The sequence below is a fragment of the Danio aesculapii genome, chromosome 15 (genome assembly GCF_903798145.1).
Source record: "Danio aesculapii chromosome 15, fDanAes4.1, whole genome shotgun sequence".
Classification (NCBI taxonomy): domain Eukaryota; kingdom Metazoa; phylum Chordata; class Actinopteri; order Cypriniformes; family Danionidae; genus Danio; species Danio aesculapii.
Window position 1 is genome coordinate 597,223 of NC_079449.1, and position 14,135 is coordinate 611,357.

General features: G+C 38.6%; 1 protein-coding gene and 1 long non-coding RNA gene across 2 annotated transcripts in view; both read left to right on the forward strand.

Moving 5' to 3' along the window:
• Window positions 1-14,135, forward strand: part of inppl1a (inositol polyphosphate phosphatase-like 1a) — a 115,599-nt gene that overhangs the window by 6,611 nt on the left and 94,853 nt on the right. The window lies entirely within an intron of this gene.
• LOC130242468 (uncharacterized) lies at window positions 9,795-10,795 on the forward strand. The gene is made up of 3 exons (XR_008838980.1): window positions 9,795-9,868; window positions 10,495-10,596; window positions 10,719-10,795. It is a non-coding gene; the product is annotated as an uncharacterized LOC130242468 (long non-coding RNA).

Sequence of the window (14,135 nt, forward strand, 5' to 3'; positions counted from 1 at the left end):
CTATTGTCCAGTTTTGGTGAGTCTGTGTGAATTGTAGCCTCAGTTTCCTGTTCTTAGCTGACAGGAGCGGCACCCGGTGTGGTCTTCTGCTGCTGTAGCCCATCCGCCTCAAGGTTGGACGTGTTGTGTGTTCAGAGATGCTCTTCTGCAGACCTCGGTTGTAACGAGTGCTTATTTGAGTTACTGTTGCCTTTCTATCAGCTGGAACCGGTCTGGCCATTCTCCTCTGACCTCTGGCATCAACAAGGCATTTGCGCCCACAGAACTGCCGCTCACTGGATATTTCCTCTTTGTCGGACCATTCTCTGTAAACCCTAGAGATGGTTGTGCGTGAAAATCCCAGTAGATCAGCAGTTTCTGAAATACTCAGAGCAGCCCGTCTGGCAGCAACAACCATGCCACGTTCAGCGTCACGTAAATCCCCTTTCTTCTCCATTCTGATGCTCAGTTTGACCTGCAGCAGATCGTCTTGACCATGTCTACATGCCTAAATGCAGTGAGCTGCTGCCATGTGATTGGCTGATTAGACATGTGCATTAACAAGCAGTTAAACAGGTGTACCTAATAAAGTGGCCACTAAGTGTAGACGTTTCATATTTAACTCAGTAGAGTAAATACACAGAAAGATAAAAATTAGACTTCATTAGTAGATGATAATTGAAGCTGAATGTGTGATTCAGGCAATAATATCCAGCTGCAGGCCCACAGAACCACACACACGTTTTAGGCACACACAATCCAGCACACACGATCTAGGCAAACCATATATGGTTACGACGGATGTTAATGTTATTAACGTCTTCTCTGAAATCATCATCAATATAATTTCATATTTATATTGTTTATAAATATTGGACACAATCAACAATAGTGTTTATTATTTCACTGATATTGCGATTGAGACGGGCGAATGGGGAACATTGTTTCCGATCGCCATATAATAGACTGAACAGTTTTTAATCAGTCATCATGGATGATCAGTCATTATTATCTAACAGAGTCAATATCGCAGATACTCATTTGCTGGCCTTGCTGAACGCTCTTAATTGGACGGGTTTAATTTATATAATGTCAGATTCATATATCATGAAGCTAAAAATAGCATGTTTACATACGCAAGACACTATATTAATATTTTATTAAAGCGATTTAATAGTGTGCATTTGCTTAATTTTCTTAACTTTGTAATGAATGATTTCCCACATTAAATACTATAGTAATTATTTATAATAAGCAATATATTGTTTTCAAACTATAAAGTACTGGTAATTTGTTGTAATTATACTTGCAACAAATTTAGCATTACAAACAAATTAACTGTTAATAATTAATAAAAAAAAAATATATATATATTACTAACAGTTTCTACAGTTTAAAATATAGTAGTTTATAATCAGATAATCAGTTAAGATAAAATAATATATAAACTATATTATATATTGTTTAAATGATTAACTATAGTAATTTTTTTAATGTGATATATTATTGTTTGCTTTTTATATTTTACAACAAAGCGGTTTTAACCAGGTATGATGATATTAAGATCCTGAATTACTTTATTACACTTAATCCAACAATTAGATGGTTTATTATGTTTCTATGTGTACGTGGACATGTGAATAAAGTCATGTGTCTTTAACCAATTATTTTTATTTACATAATTTGAGTTCAGAAACTGCAGAGATGTTAAAGTGATCGTTATTATATAATACTGATATACTGACTGAAATGGGAAACCGTATTTGTGAAATTTAATAGGTGGCGATAATGCTCTAAAGGAGTTAGTTAGTTACCGTATATGGTTTGCCTAGATTGTGTGTGCCTGAAACGTGTGTGGTTCTGCAGCTGGATATATCTCGATTCAGGAGGCAGAGACAGACAGAAATGGCTTATTTCATGAAATATTTTGGTTTTTGCAAAACGATAGGAGGTTTATGTTGGAGTTGGATCTATAATAAAGCGTAAACACACACACACACACACACACACACTGTTGATCACTTCTCCGTCTGCAGTGGCATTAATTGTACACTCGCTCTTTAAGCTGACATCTGAGTTCACGTGTGTGTGTGTGTGTGTGTGTGTGTGAGTGTGTGTGTGTGTTCTGGTAATCATCACGTTGTGGGGACATGAATCTGTTTACACAGTCACGCCATGGGGACCTCTGCCGTTGTGGGGACCAAAAATCAGGTCCCCACAAGGTTGAGCCATATAAATGAATAGAGGAGCTGTTTTGAAGGTGCTGGGTGGAGTTTCAGCTCTGGCCCATATTACACGTCTATGACTGATTGTTGGTGTGTGAAGGGAGAGCTCCGCTGCGCCCCCAATTTTTTTGACCGTTACTGCACTCGCTTCTCCTCACACACATTTTCTATATATGGTCGGTACCGCCCACTTCCGGGTCCTCATTAGGTACGACAGCAATTCGATGTAAGTGAAGTGTTAATTGGGGCTTACACAGACGGAGAGATTTATGTGAGATTCGATGGAAGAATATTTGAGAAGAACATTTGACACCGAAGTTTTGCAGTGGGAAATATAAAATACAAGGTAAGTGCAAATTAAACGTAAATGACTTAAGTTTAACTAATGTTAGATCTACATAAGTTGGAGGCTAGTTAGCTTAGCGCTAATTAGCACTGGAAGCTAATGCCACATGTGGCCTGAAATTATTTCAAATTATTGTTTTTTTACACTTCTCCATTGCATAATGATACAGTTAATGAAGATTTATTTTTCACTGAAAAACTTTAGTACTTCAGTCGTTAGTCTGTCTGATTGCCATATTGAATTGATTCTGTTAATATTAAGTTTGTTTCTGTCTAGGTTAATTTTAATACAATTTTATCTTTCTTATTAGGCCACAATTTGTGGTGTTAAATAACATTAAACATTAGTAAGTCAAAAACTATAACAATACTGTGTTTTTTCCCCCACATTAACTGGACATGTGTCAAAGTAATTAAATGAAACTTAATGTTAAAACGAGATGAGTAAATTATTAGTGTTAACCTTTACTTAGGTTATGGTCCAGATCAGTAATTAAATTATTTTGCAAGGCTAATTTACCTAAAGTAACATATTTTCATTTTGTGAGAGATTAGAGCCCGAAGGTTAATTAGTAAAAGAGTTAAATTAGTGTGTTGATCCCCTTAGAAAGCTGGAATTGTGTTGGAATTTGCTAAACTTTCATGTAGATTAATGATAATGGGAATGACCAGTTGCATGACAATGTTACTATCTGATTATTGAATGCGTTTAATTCTGATTGTATATATTCACAGTGTAATTTTTTTGTAAAAATGTTTTTTTTTTCTCCCAGTTAAAAATGGCACCGCGAGTACCCCCTCTTAAAGATGCCATGCATCATGTTGTTGCAAGGAATGACAAATCAAAACTCGAAATAAAATACATCAATGCTGTGAAAGGTAAGTTGGTAATGCTTGAGTTTGAGCTGGCTGTAACAAAACTGTGCACAGCTGTGGCTCTGTGGAAATGCATCTGGGTATGTTAACTAGAAACCTGGTTACAGTTTATTTTAAATAAGCTACTATGTATAGCTACTATAGGTGCAGTTACCATCCTTTATCTGCAAGATTAATTTCTTTTTTCCCTTTTGTGAAAATGTTTGTTTTTGCAGGACGTGGGCTATTTGCAAAAGGTTCATTTTGCAAAGGTGATTTTGTAGTCGAATACAGAGGGGAGTTTATAAATAATGCTGAGCTGGAGAGGAGGAGAAAAATTTATCACCCGTCTTGTTCCATTTTCATGTTTGAGTTTAAATGGAGAGGGAAAACATGGTGGTAAGACATCACGTGCACCTAAGCAATATTCCATGTGCTATACTGTAGTTAAAAAGGCTTCATTTTCACTGCTAGTTTTGATTAGTTCCAAGTTATTTATTTTATTTTATTTCTTTAAAGAGTGACCATATACAATGTGTGCGTTTTACACTACATTTAGTGAAACACACTAAAAATAGCATGTATGACATTGCACATGGTTTTGCCCACGCTTGTTAGTAAATTAATATCAAGATATGCATTGACTTTATAATTGATTTATTTTCCACATATGAATTGGGTCCTAAACCAGTCTAAGACACTTCTTTCCTATACTTACACATTTGTGGCTTTTATGTGATCTGCACCCCATTTTTTTTCCTTCCCATGTGTAATCAGAACCCTGCAGTGTAAATGTGGCCTAATACACTGATTTGTGATGAGAGCGTAACACTTATATTTTTCCTTTTTCATATCTTGTAATATTTTTAGCATCGATGCATCCAGGGATGATGGATCATTTGGACGGATAGTTAATGATGACCACATCCATCCAAATTGTAAGGTCAAGAAAATAGATGTAAGTGGAAAGCCACATCTCTGTTTATTTGCAATTAAAGACATCAAAGAAGGAGAAGAAATTGCATACGATTATGGATCAGATGACTGCCCATGGAGAACTCAAGTAAGCTGCACAGCATTATACACAATAGCTCATCAATATGTCAAGTAATTTGATGCCTGAAAAGATTAGAATTTTATTATATCAATATAACATTATTTCACATAACCTATACCAATTATGCTTTGTCGGTTACTTTTTTTAATAACAGAAAGTCTGTTGACTATACTATGTACAGTCTTAAACTAATTTGGGCACTAAACAGTGGGGCGTTGTATGCCTGGGTAAATGGATAAAATGTTTACACAAATTATACCTTCATCAGATTTATCATGCATGTTTCCATGTTCTAAAATTTCCTCTTATTGATGTGGTCTCTTATAGATGACTAGCATGGCCGCTAATAGCAGCGCAGCAGATGACTCCAACCCTTCACTCCACTCTGAAACTCAGATGGGTAAAGCTTCTGATTCAGCAAGGTCTCCTCAACAGGTACATTCACGTTCATAGCTTAAGATTCAAGTCTGCCTTCTGTTTTGTCACGTTTTCTTGTTATTTATCTATGTTTTGCTTCCTATCTGGTGTAAATTAGCATGCTCAGCAGTTTAGCAACATGTGTCCAGTAGGTTAGTGGTAGTGCAATGTTTCAGGCCAGTTTTGTCCATCTCAAGTTATTTTTCTGGCTTAGATGTTACTCTAAATTTTGCACTCACGACGTCCCCACAACACACTTTCAGTCTGTGTGTTGGAGTTTACCCTTGTGCATTAACTGTGATGAATCTGGTCCCCATAAGTAACTATTAACATTGTGTGTGTGATGTCCTCATGAAGCATGTTTTACTTAAGGGGTGTGTGTGAGCGCAAACAGAAGTTGGAGTTCATACTGGTTTAACTTGCCTGAATTTAGTCCCCATAAGTAACTATTAACATTGTGTGTGTGACGTCCTCATGAAACATGATTTACTTTAGGAGTGTGTGTGTGAGCGCAGACTGAAGTCGCAAGACAGGAATAAATGTTTAAGCTGAAGTCGACCGTCTCAATGATATTTCTGAAGTCATGAGGTGTGTTTCCATGTTCTGAAATTTCCTCTTATTGATGTGGTCTCTTATAGATGACTAGCATGGCCCCTAATAGCGACGCAACAGATGACTCCAACCCTTCACTCCACTCTGAAACTCAGATGGGTAAAGCTTCTGATTCAGCAAGGTCTCCTCAACAGGTACATTCACGTTCATAGCTAAAGATTCAAGTCTGCCTTCTGTTTTGTCACGTTTTCTTGTTATTTTTCTATATTTTGCTTCCTATCTGGTGTAAATTAGCACGCTTAGCAATTTAGCAACATGTGTCCAGTAGGTTAGTGGTAGTGCAATGTTTCAGGCCAGTTTTGTCCATCTCAAGTTATTTTTCTGGCTTAGATGTTGCTCTAAATTTTGCACTCACGACGTCCCCACAACACACTTTCAGTCTGTGTGTTGGAGTTTACCCTTGTGCATTAACTGTGATGAATCTGGTCCCCATAAGTAACTATTAACATTGTGTGTGTGAGGTCCTCATAAGCATGATTTACTTAAGGGGTGTGTGTGAGCGCAAACAGAAGTTGGAGTTCATACTGGTTTAACTTGCCTGAATATAGTCCCCATAAGTAACTATTAACATTGTGTGTGTGAGGTCCTCATGAAGCATGATTTACTTTAGGAGTGTGTGTGTGAGCGCAAACAGAATTTGCAGGACAGGAATAAATGTTTAAGCTGAAGTCGACCGTCTCAATGATATTTCTGAAGTCATGAGGTGTGTTTCCATGTTCTGAAATTTCCTCTTATTAATGTGGTCTCTTATAGATGACTAGCATGGCCGCTAATAGTGACGCAACAGATGACTCCAACCCTTCACTCCACTCTGAAACTCAGATGGGTAAAGCTTCTGATTCAGCAAGGTCTCCTCAACAGGTACATTCACGTTCATAGCTAAAGATTTAAGTCTGCCTTCTGTTTTGTCACGTTTTCTTGTTATTTTTCTATATTTTGCTTCCTATCTGGTGTAAATTAGCACGCTTAGCATTTAGCAACATGTGTCCAGTAGGTTAGTGGTAGTGCAATGTTTCAGGCCAGTTTTGTCCATCTCAAGTTATTTTTCTGGCTTAGATGTTACTCTAAATTTTGCACTCCACGACGTCCCCACAACACACTTTCAGTCTGTGTGTTGGAGTTTACCCTTGTGCATTAACTGTGAAGAATCTGGTCCCCATAAGTAACTATTAACATTGTGTGTGATGTCCTCATGAAGCATGTTTTACTTAAGGGGTGTGTGTGAGCGCAGACTGAAGTCGCAAGACAGGAATAAATGTTTAAGCTGAAGTCGACCGTCTCAATGATATTTCTGAAGTCATGAGGTGTGTTTCCATGTTCTGAAATTTCCTCTTATTGATGTGGTCTCTTATAGATGACTAGCATGGCCCTAATAGCGACGCAAGCAGATGACTCCAACCCTTCACTCCACTCTGAAACTCAGATGGGTAAAGCTTCTGATTCAGCAAGGTCTCCTCAACAGGTACATTCACGTTCATAGCTAAAGATTCAAGTCTGCCTTCTGTTTTGTCACGTTTTCTTGTTATTTTCTATATTTTGCTTCCTATCTGGTGTAAATTAGCACGCTTAGCAATTTAGCAACATGTGTCCAGTAGGTTAGTGGTAGTGTAATGTTTCAGGCCAGTTTTGTCCATCTCAAGTTATTTTTCTGGCTTAGATGTTACTCTAAATTTTGCACTCACGACGTCCCCACAACACACTTTCAGTCTGTGTGTTGGAGTTTACCCTTGTGCATTAACTGTGATGAATCTGGTCCCCATAAGTAACTATTAACATTGTGTGTGTGAGGTCCTCATGAAGCATGATTTTACTTAAGGGGTGTGTGTGAGCGCAAACAGAAGTTGGAGTTCATACTGGTTTAACTTGCCTGAATTAGTCCCCATAAGTAACTATTAACATTGTGTGTGTGAGGTCCTCATGAAGCATGATTTACTTTAGGAGTGTGTGTGTGAGCGCAGAACGAAGTCGCAAGACAGGAATAAATGTTTAAGCTGAAGTCGACTGTCTCTAATGATATTTCTGAAGTCATGAGGTGTGTTTCCATGTTCTGAAATTTCCTCTTATTGATATGGTCTCTTATAGATGACTAGCATGGCCGCTAATAGCGACGCAACAGATGACTCCAACCCTTCACTCCACTCTGAAACTCAGATGGGTAAAGCTTCTGATTCAGCAAGGTCTCCTCAACAGGTACATTCACGTTCATAGCTAAAGATTTAAGTCTGCCTTCTGTTTTGTCACGTTTTCTTGTTATTTTTCTATATTTTGCTTCCTATCTGGTGTAAATTAGCACGCTTAGCAATTTAGCAACATGTGTCCAGTAGGTTAGTGGTAGTGCAATGTTTCAGGCCAGTTTTGTCCATCTCAAGTTATTTTTTCTGGCTTAGATGTTACTCTAAATTTTGCACTCACGACGTCCCCACAACACACTTTCAGTCTGTGTGTTGGAGTTTACCCTTGTGCATTAACTGTGATGAATCTGGTCCCCATAAGTAACTATTAACATTGTGTGTGTGAGGTCCTCATAAAGCATGATTTACTTAAGGGGTGTGTGTGAGCGCAAACAGAAGTTGGAGTTCATACTGGTTTAACTTGCCTGAATTTAGTCCCCATAAGTAACTATTAACATTGTGTGTGTGAGGTCCTCATGAAGCATGATTTACTTTAGGAGTGTGTGTGTGTGAGCGCAAACAGAATTTGCAGGACAGGAATAAATGTTTAAGCTGAAGTCGACTGTCTCAATGATATTTCTGAAGTCATGAGGTGTGTTTCCATGTTCTGAAATTTCCTCTTATTGATATGGTCTCTTATAGATGACTAGCATGGCCCCTAATAGCGACGCAACAGATGACTCCAACCCTTCACTCCACTCTGAAACTCAGATGGGTAAAGCTTCTGATTCAGCAAGGTCTCCTCAACAGGTACATTCACGTTCATAGCTAAAGATTCAAGTCTGTCTTCTGTTTTGTCACGTTTTCTTGTTATTTTTCTATATTTTGCTTCCTATCTGGTGTAAATTAGCACGCTTAGCAATTTAGCAACATGTGTCCAGTAGGTTAGTGGTAGTGCAATGTTTCAGGCCAGTTTTGTCCATCTCAAGTTATTTTTTCTGGCTTAGATGTTACTCTAAATTTTGCACTCACGACGTCCCCACAACACACTTTCAGTCTGTGTGTTGGAGTTTACCCTTGTGCATTAACTGTGATGAATCTGGTCCCCATAAGTAACTATTAACATTGTGTGTGATGTCCTCATGAAGCATGATTTACTTAAGGGGTGTGTGTGAGCGCAAACAGAAGTTGGAGTTCATACTGGTTTAACTTGCCTGAATTTAGTCCCCATAAGTAACTATTAACATTGTGTGTGTGAGGTCCTCATGAAACATGATTTACTTTAGGAGTGTGTGTGTGAGCGCAGACTGAAGTCGCAAGACAGGAATAAATGTTTAAGCTGAAGTCGACTGTCTCAATGATATTTCTGAAGTCATGAGGTGTGTTTCCATGTTCTGAAATTTCCTCTTATTGATGTGGTCTCTTATAGATGACTAGCATGGCCCCTAATAGTGACGCAACAGATGACTCCAACCCTTCACTCCACTCTGAAACTCAGATGGGTAAAGCTTCTGATTCAGCAAGGTCTCCTCAACAGGTACATTCACGTTCATAGCTAAAGATTTAAGTCTGCCTTCTGTTTTGTCACGTTTTCTTGTTATTTTTCTATATTTTGCTTCCTATCTGGTGTAAATTAGCACGCTTAGCAATTTAGCAACATGTGTCCAGTAGGTTAGTGGTAGTGCAATGTTTCAGGCCAGTTTTGTCCATCTCAAGTTATTTTTCTGGCTTAGATGTTACTCTAAATTTTGCACTCACGACGTCCCCACAACACACTTTCAGTCTGTGTGTTGGAGTTTACCCTTGTGCATTAACTGTGATGAATCTGGTCCCCATAAGTAACTATTAACATTGTGTGTGTGAGGTCCTCATAAAGCATGATTTACTTAAGGGGTGTGTGTGAGCGCAAACAGAAGTTGGAGTTCATACTGGTTTAACTTGCCTGAATATAGTCCCCATAAGTAACTATTAACATTGTGTGTGTGAGGTCCTCATGAAGCATGATTTACTTTAGGAGTGTGTGTGTGTGAGCGCAAACAGAATTTGCAGGACAGGAATAAATGTTTAAGCTGAAGTCGACTGTCTCAATGATATTTCTGAAGTCATGAGGTGTGTTTCCATGTTCTGAAATTTCCTCTAATTGATATGGTCTCTTATAGATGACTAGCATGGCCGCTAATAGTGACGCAACAGATGACTCCAACCCTTCACTCCACTCTGAAACTCAGATGGGTAAAGCTTCTGATTCAGCAAGGTCTCCTCAACAGGTACATTCACGTTCATAGCTAAAGATTCAAGTCTGCCTTCTGTTTTGTCACGTTTTCTTGTTATTTTTCTATATTTTGCTTCCTATCTGGTGTAAATTAGCACGCTTAGCAATTTAGCAACATGTGTCCAGTAGGTTAGTGGTAGTGCAATGTTTCAGGCCAGTTTTGTCCATCTCAAGTTATTTTTCTGGCTTGGATGTTACTCTAAATTTTGCACTCACGACGTCCCCACAACACACTTTCAGTCTGTGTGTTGGAGTTTACCCTTGTGCATTAACTGTGATGAATCTGGTCCCCATAAGTAACTATTAACATTGTGTGTGTGAGGTCCTCATAAAGCATGATTTACTTAAGGGGTGTGTGTGAGCGCAAACAGAAGTTGGAGTTCATACTGGTTTAACTTGCCTGAATTTAGTCCCCATAAGTAACTATTAACATTGTGTGTGTGACGTCCTCATGAAACATGATTTACTTTAGGGGTGTGTGTGTGTGTGAGCGCAAACAGAATTTGCAGGACAGGAATAAATGTTTAAGCTGAAGTCGACTGTCTCTTAATGATATTTCTGAAGTCATGAGGTGTGTTTCCATGTTCTGAAATTTCCTCTTATTGATGTGGTCTCTTATAGATGACTAGCATGGCCGCTAATAGCAGCGCAGCAGATGACTCTGACCCTTCACTCCACTCTGAAACTCTGATGGGTAAAGCTTCTGATCTGTCTCCTCAACAGGTAAAGGCCTTGCATGATTTTTTATTTTTTTATTTTTTTTTTTTTTAGCTCTGGTTAGCTTTTTTTTTTTTTAAATCTCAAATACTGGAGTATTGTCAAATCGTATATATACTTGTTTACAGATTGAGAGACAGCATCAAATTGAAAATGAGATTAGTGTGCCAAAACTCAGACGGACAAAAAGTATCTTGGTAAGTTTTCAAATTCAAAGGTCGCTCAATGTCTTTTTTGTAATAATCAGGGATTTTGCTTGGAGCTGCAATCAGAATATCTTTATTAGCATTCACTGAGTTAATAGTGTAATGTATTCTCATTTTACAATTTGATTATGAAATGTCAGAAAAACGCAATTAGTCAATAGTTAAAGGAAATGATGCAATGCATGTTTTTTTTGTTCTCTCAAATGAACTGCCCCAAAACAGAAAATATTGTATTATAATACTGTATGTTAATACACTGAACAATTAATTGTCAGTTCCACCTTTTCCCCCCCACGTTTGTATAGATGAAAGATGTAAATCTTCAGGATTCTGATGAGCTCTTTGATTCTACTCCAGAGAGTTCAGATAATTATGTTCCAGATTCTAACTCTGAAAGTGACAGCGATGTTAGCCTTACACAAAATCAGGCAACATGTAAGCTTGTTGATGAACTGGATGTTGATGAATCTAGCTCTGCTGGTTTCCCAGAATGTGACACAACAACATCAGATACAATTCACGGCCTTGTGTCAGAAGCATCTGGAACAGAAGAACCCACTTCAAGTAAAAAAACAAAAGACAGTGTAGTTGTTAGTGCATACCGAAAAAAAGATGGGAAGAGAGTGTACAACAAGAGGCATTACTGCTTCTTTTGCACTAAACCTTATGCAAAGATGGCAAGGCATCTGGAAAGTTCACATGCAAGTGAATCTGATGTGGCAAGAGCTCTAAGCTTTCCAAAGTGTTCTAAGGAGAGAAAAAAACTGCTCGATTATATTCGCAACAGAGGAAATTATTCTCACAATGCTGGTGTTATGGAGTCAGGAAAGGGGGAATTAGTGCCATTCAAACGACCACGCGAAAAAGTGCAGGGAGAAGATTTCATGCATTGTGCGTATTGTCAAGGACTTTTTACAAGAAAGGTCTTGTGGCGACATATACGCACATGTAGGCTTAAACCGCAATCCGTTTCTCCCAAACCTGGAAAAAACCGTGTTCAGTCCATGTGCACCTACACTGGGCCTGTCCCTTCAAACATGACCAAAAATCTGTGGGGAGTAATCAGTGCCATGAATCCTGGCCCGATCACCGATATAATAAAAAATGATAGAGTAATTACTGAAATTGGGCAGCACTTGTTGAACAAAGGTGGACTGTCAGATAAAAATAAACAAGGTGTGCGGGAGAAGATGCGAGAACTAGGCAGATTGCTTCACAATGCTAGGCGAGTCACCAGCTTAAAAACACTGGAAGATTGTGTAAATCCAAACAAGTACATGGAGACTGTCAAAGCTGTCAAGCATACATGTGGGTATGACAGTGAAACTGACAAATTCATGATTCCATCACTTGCAAATAAGCTTGGAAATTCCTTGGTTAAAGCAAGCAAACTCTTAAAAGCGCGAGGCTTAATCTCAAATGACAAGCAGCTTGTGAAGAACACCACTGAGTTTCAAGAGGTCCATGCAAGTAAGTGGAATGAGGTGATCTCGGCTACTGCATTGAGGAATATCAGGGAGGCAAAGTGGAATGTGCCCACTCTCATGCCTTTTACTGAAGACGTGCAAAAAATGCATACTTTTCTTAGTCAAGCACAAGATGAGTGGTTCAACCTGCTGTCTGAAAGTCCCTCTACTAGATCATGGGTTGAGCTGGCAAAGGTGTGTCTTGCCCAGATGATTCTTTTTAACCGGCGCAGAGAAGGAGAGGTAGCAAGCATGCCTTTGTCTGTGTTTTTATCAAGAGACATATCTGATCCTCATGAGGACGTGGACTGGGCACTCTCTGAAGTGGAGAAAAAAACTCTGCAGACACTTCACAAGGGTTATCACCAGGGGAAAGCGTGGTCGACCGGTTCCAATTCTTCTGACTCCCAAAATGTTGAGCTCCTTAGAACTCCTTGTTGAGCAGAGAGAGGCTTGTGGTGTTTTAAAAGACAATGCCTATATGTTTGCTAGACCAGAAGCCATGACACATTTCCGTGGGTCAGACTGTCTCCGTGGCTTTGCAAAGCAGTGTGGTGCAAAGTGTCCCAAGGCACTGACATCTACGAGGCTGCGAAAGCATGCTGCTACTCTTTCAACTGTGCTGAATATGACGGACACCGAGATGGACCAGCTGGCTAACTTCCTTGGGCATGATATAAGAATTCATCGTGAGTTCTATCGACTTCCAGAGAAGACCCTGCAACTTGCCAAGATCAGCAAGATTTAATGGCTCTTGAGCAAGGAAGATTAGCAGAGTTCCATGGCAAGAACTTGGATGAAATGGGGATAGATCCTGATGGTGTGTGTTATTATTACTTGCATTTAAATACCACATTTACAAGCATTTTACCAATGTAAAGCTGTTCTTTGAACTTGCACAGAAAAAGTGGAAATTGACTGTGAAGATGAGGAAGATGACATTGAGGAAGGACACTGTTCAACTATTGTAGTCGGTCTGTATTGCTGTCAGATACACTTACATTTTAGAAGTAATAGTTTTGTCATGACTACCGAAAGCCTGACTTGCAAAAACATTGTTCCAGTATCAAAGTCCGCACTATAGATGCTTCAGTGTGTTGAACTAGCAATTTTTTTTGTCAAAACTACTTGCATGAATCAAATGTCAAGCTATTCTTCAGCTTGTTTTGCAGTAAACTTTATTTAATTTTTTTATTGAACTTTTTAGCAATTGTGGTTGAGAAACTTACATTTGTTGCACACTTGTGTTGGATCAACTTATTTTTGACAATGGTCACAGCAAAGACATTTGCAGGTGTAGTTCAGTTATATCTGCATTGATGAATAAACATCACATTATTAGGTTTATTTGACTTTTTTACAATAAGTGTTAAACCACGTTATATTATTTATATATTTTTAACATTGAGCTATTAATATTTTTTATAGAAACTTCAGAAGATGTGGCCCTTCCTTCTGCCGAAATGAATTTGTCACCATCACCTAAAAGAAGCACTCCGTCAGATCAGCGAATGTCTTCTGGAGCCAGCGCTATGAGGCTGCCTTGCAAGGGTGAACTCTTTACATTTTGTCTTTTATATGTCTGTTGCTTTTAGATAAATGTAAATGAGAAGTGGCCACATGTAACAGTAGCCACCTTATGAATACATAAAAATAGTACTACTATTTGTCATTTATTGCTTACAAGTATTTCATGCCTTTATCATTTCAAACCCATCAGTTGCAGTCCACAGTGTCAGCTGTAAATTCAAGTACACATGTATTTGCACGTTTAAAGGTGCAGTAGGTGATCTGCCTAAATGCTAACCGGTTAGCATTATATCTTTCAAATACAATTCCTCCCCTGCCGTCCAGAGCTGTGCCTTCTGAAGTC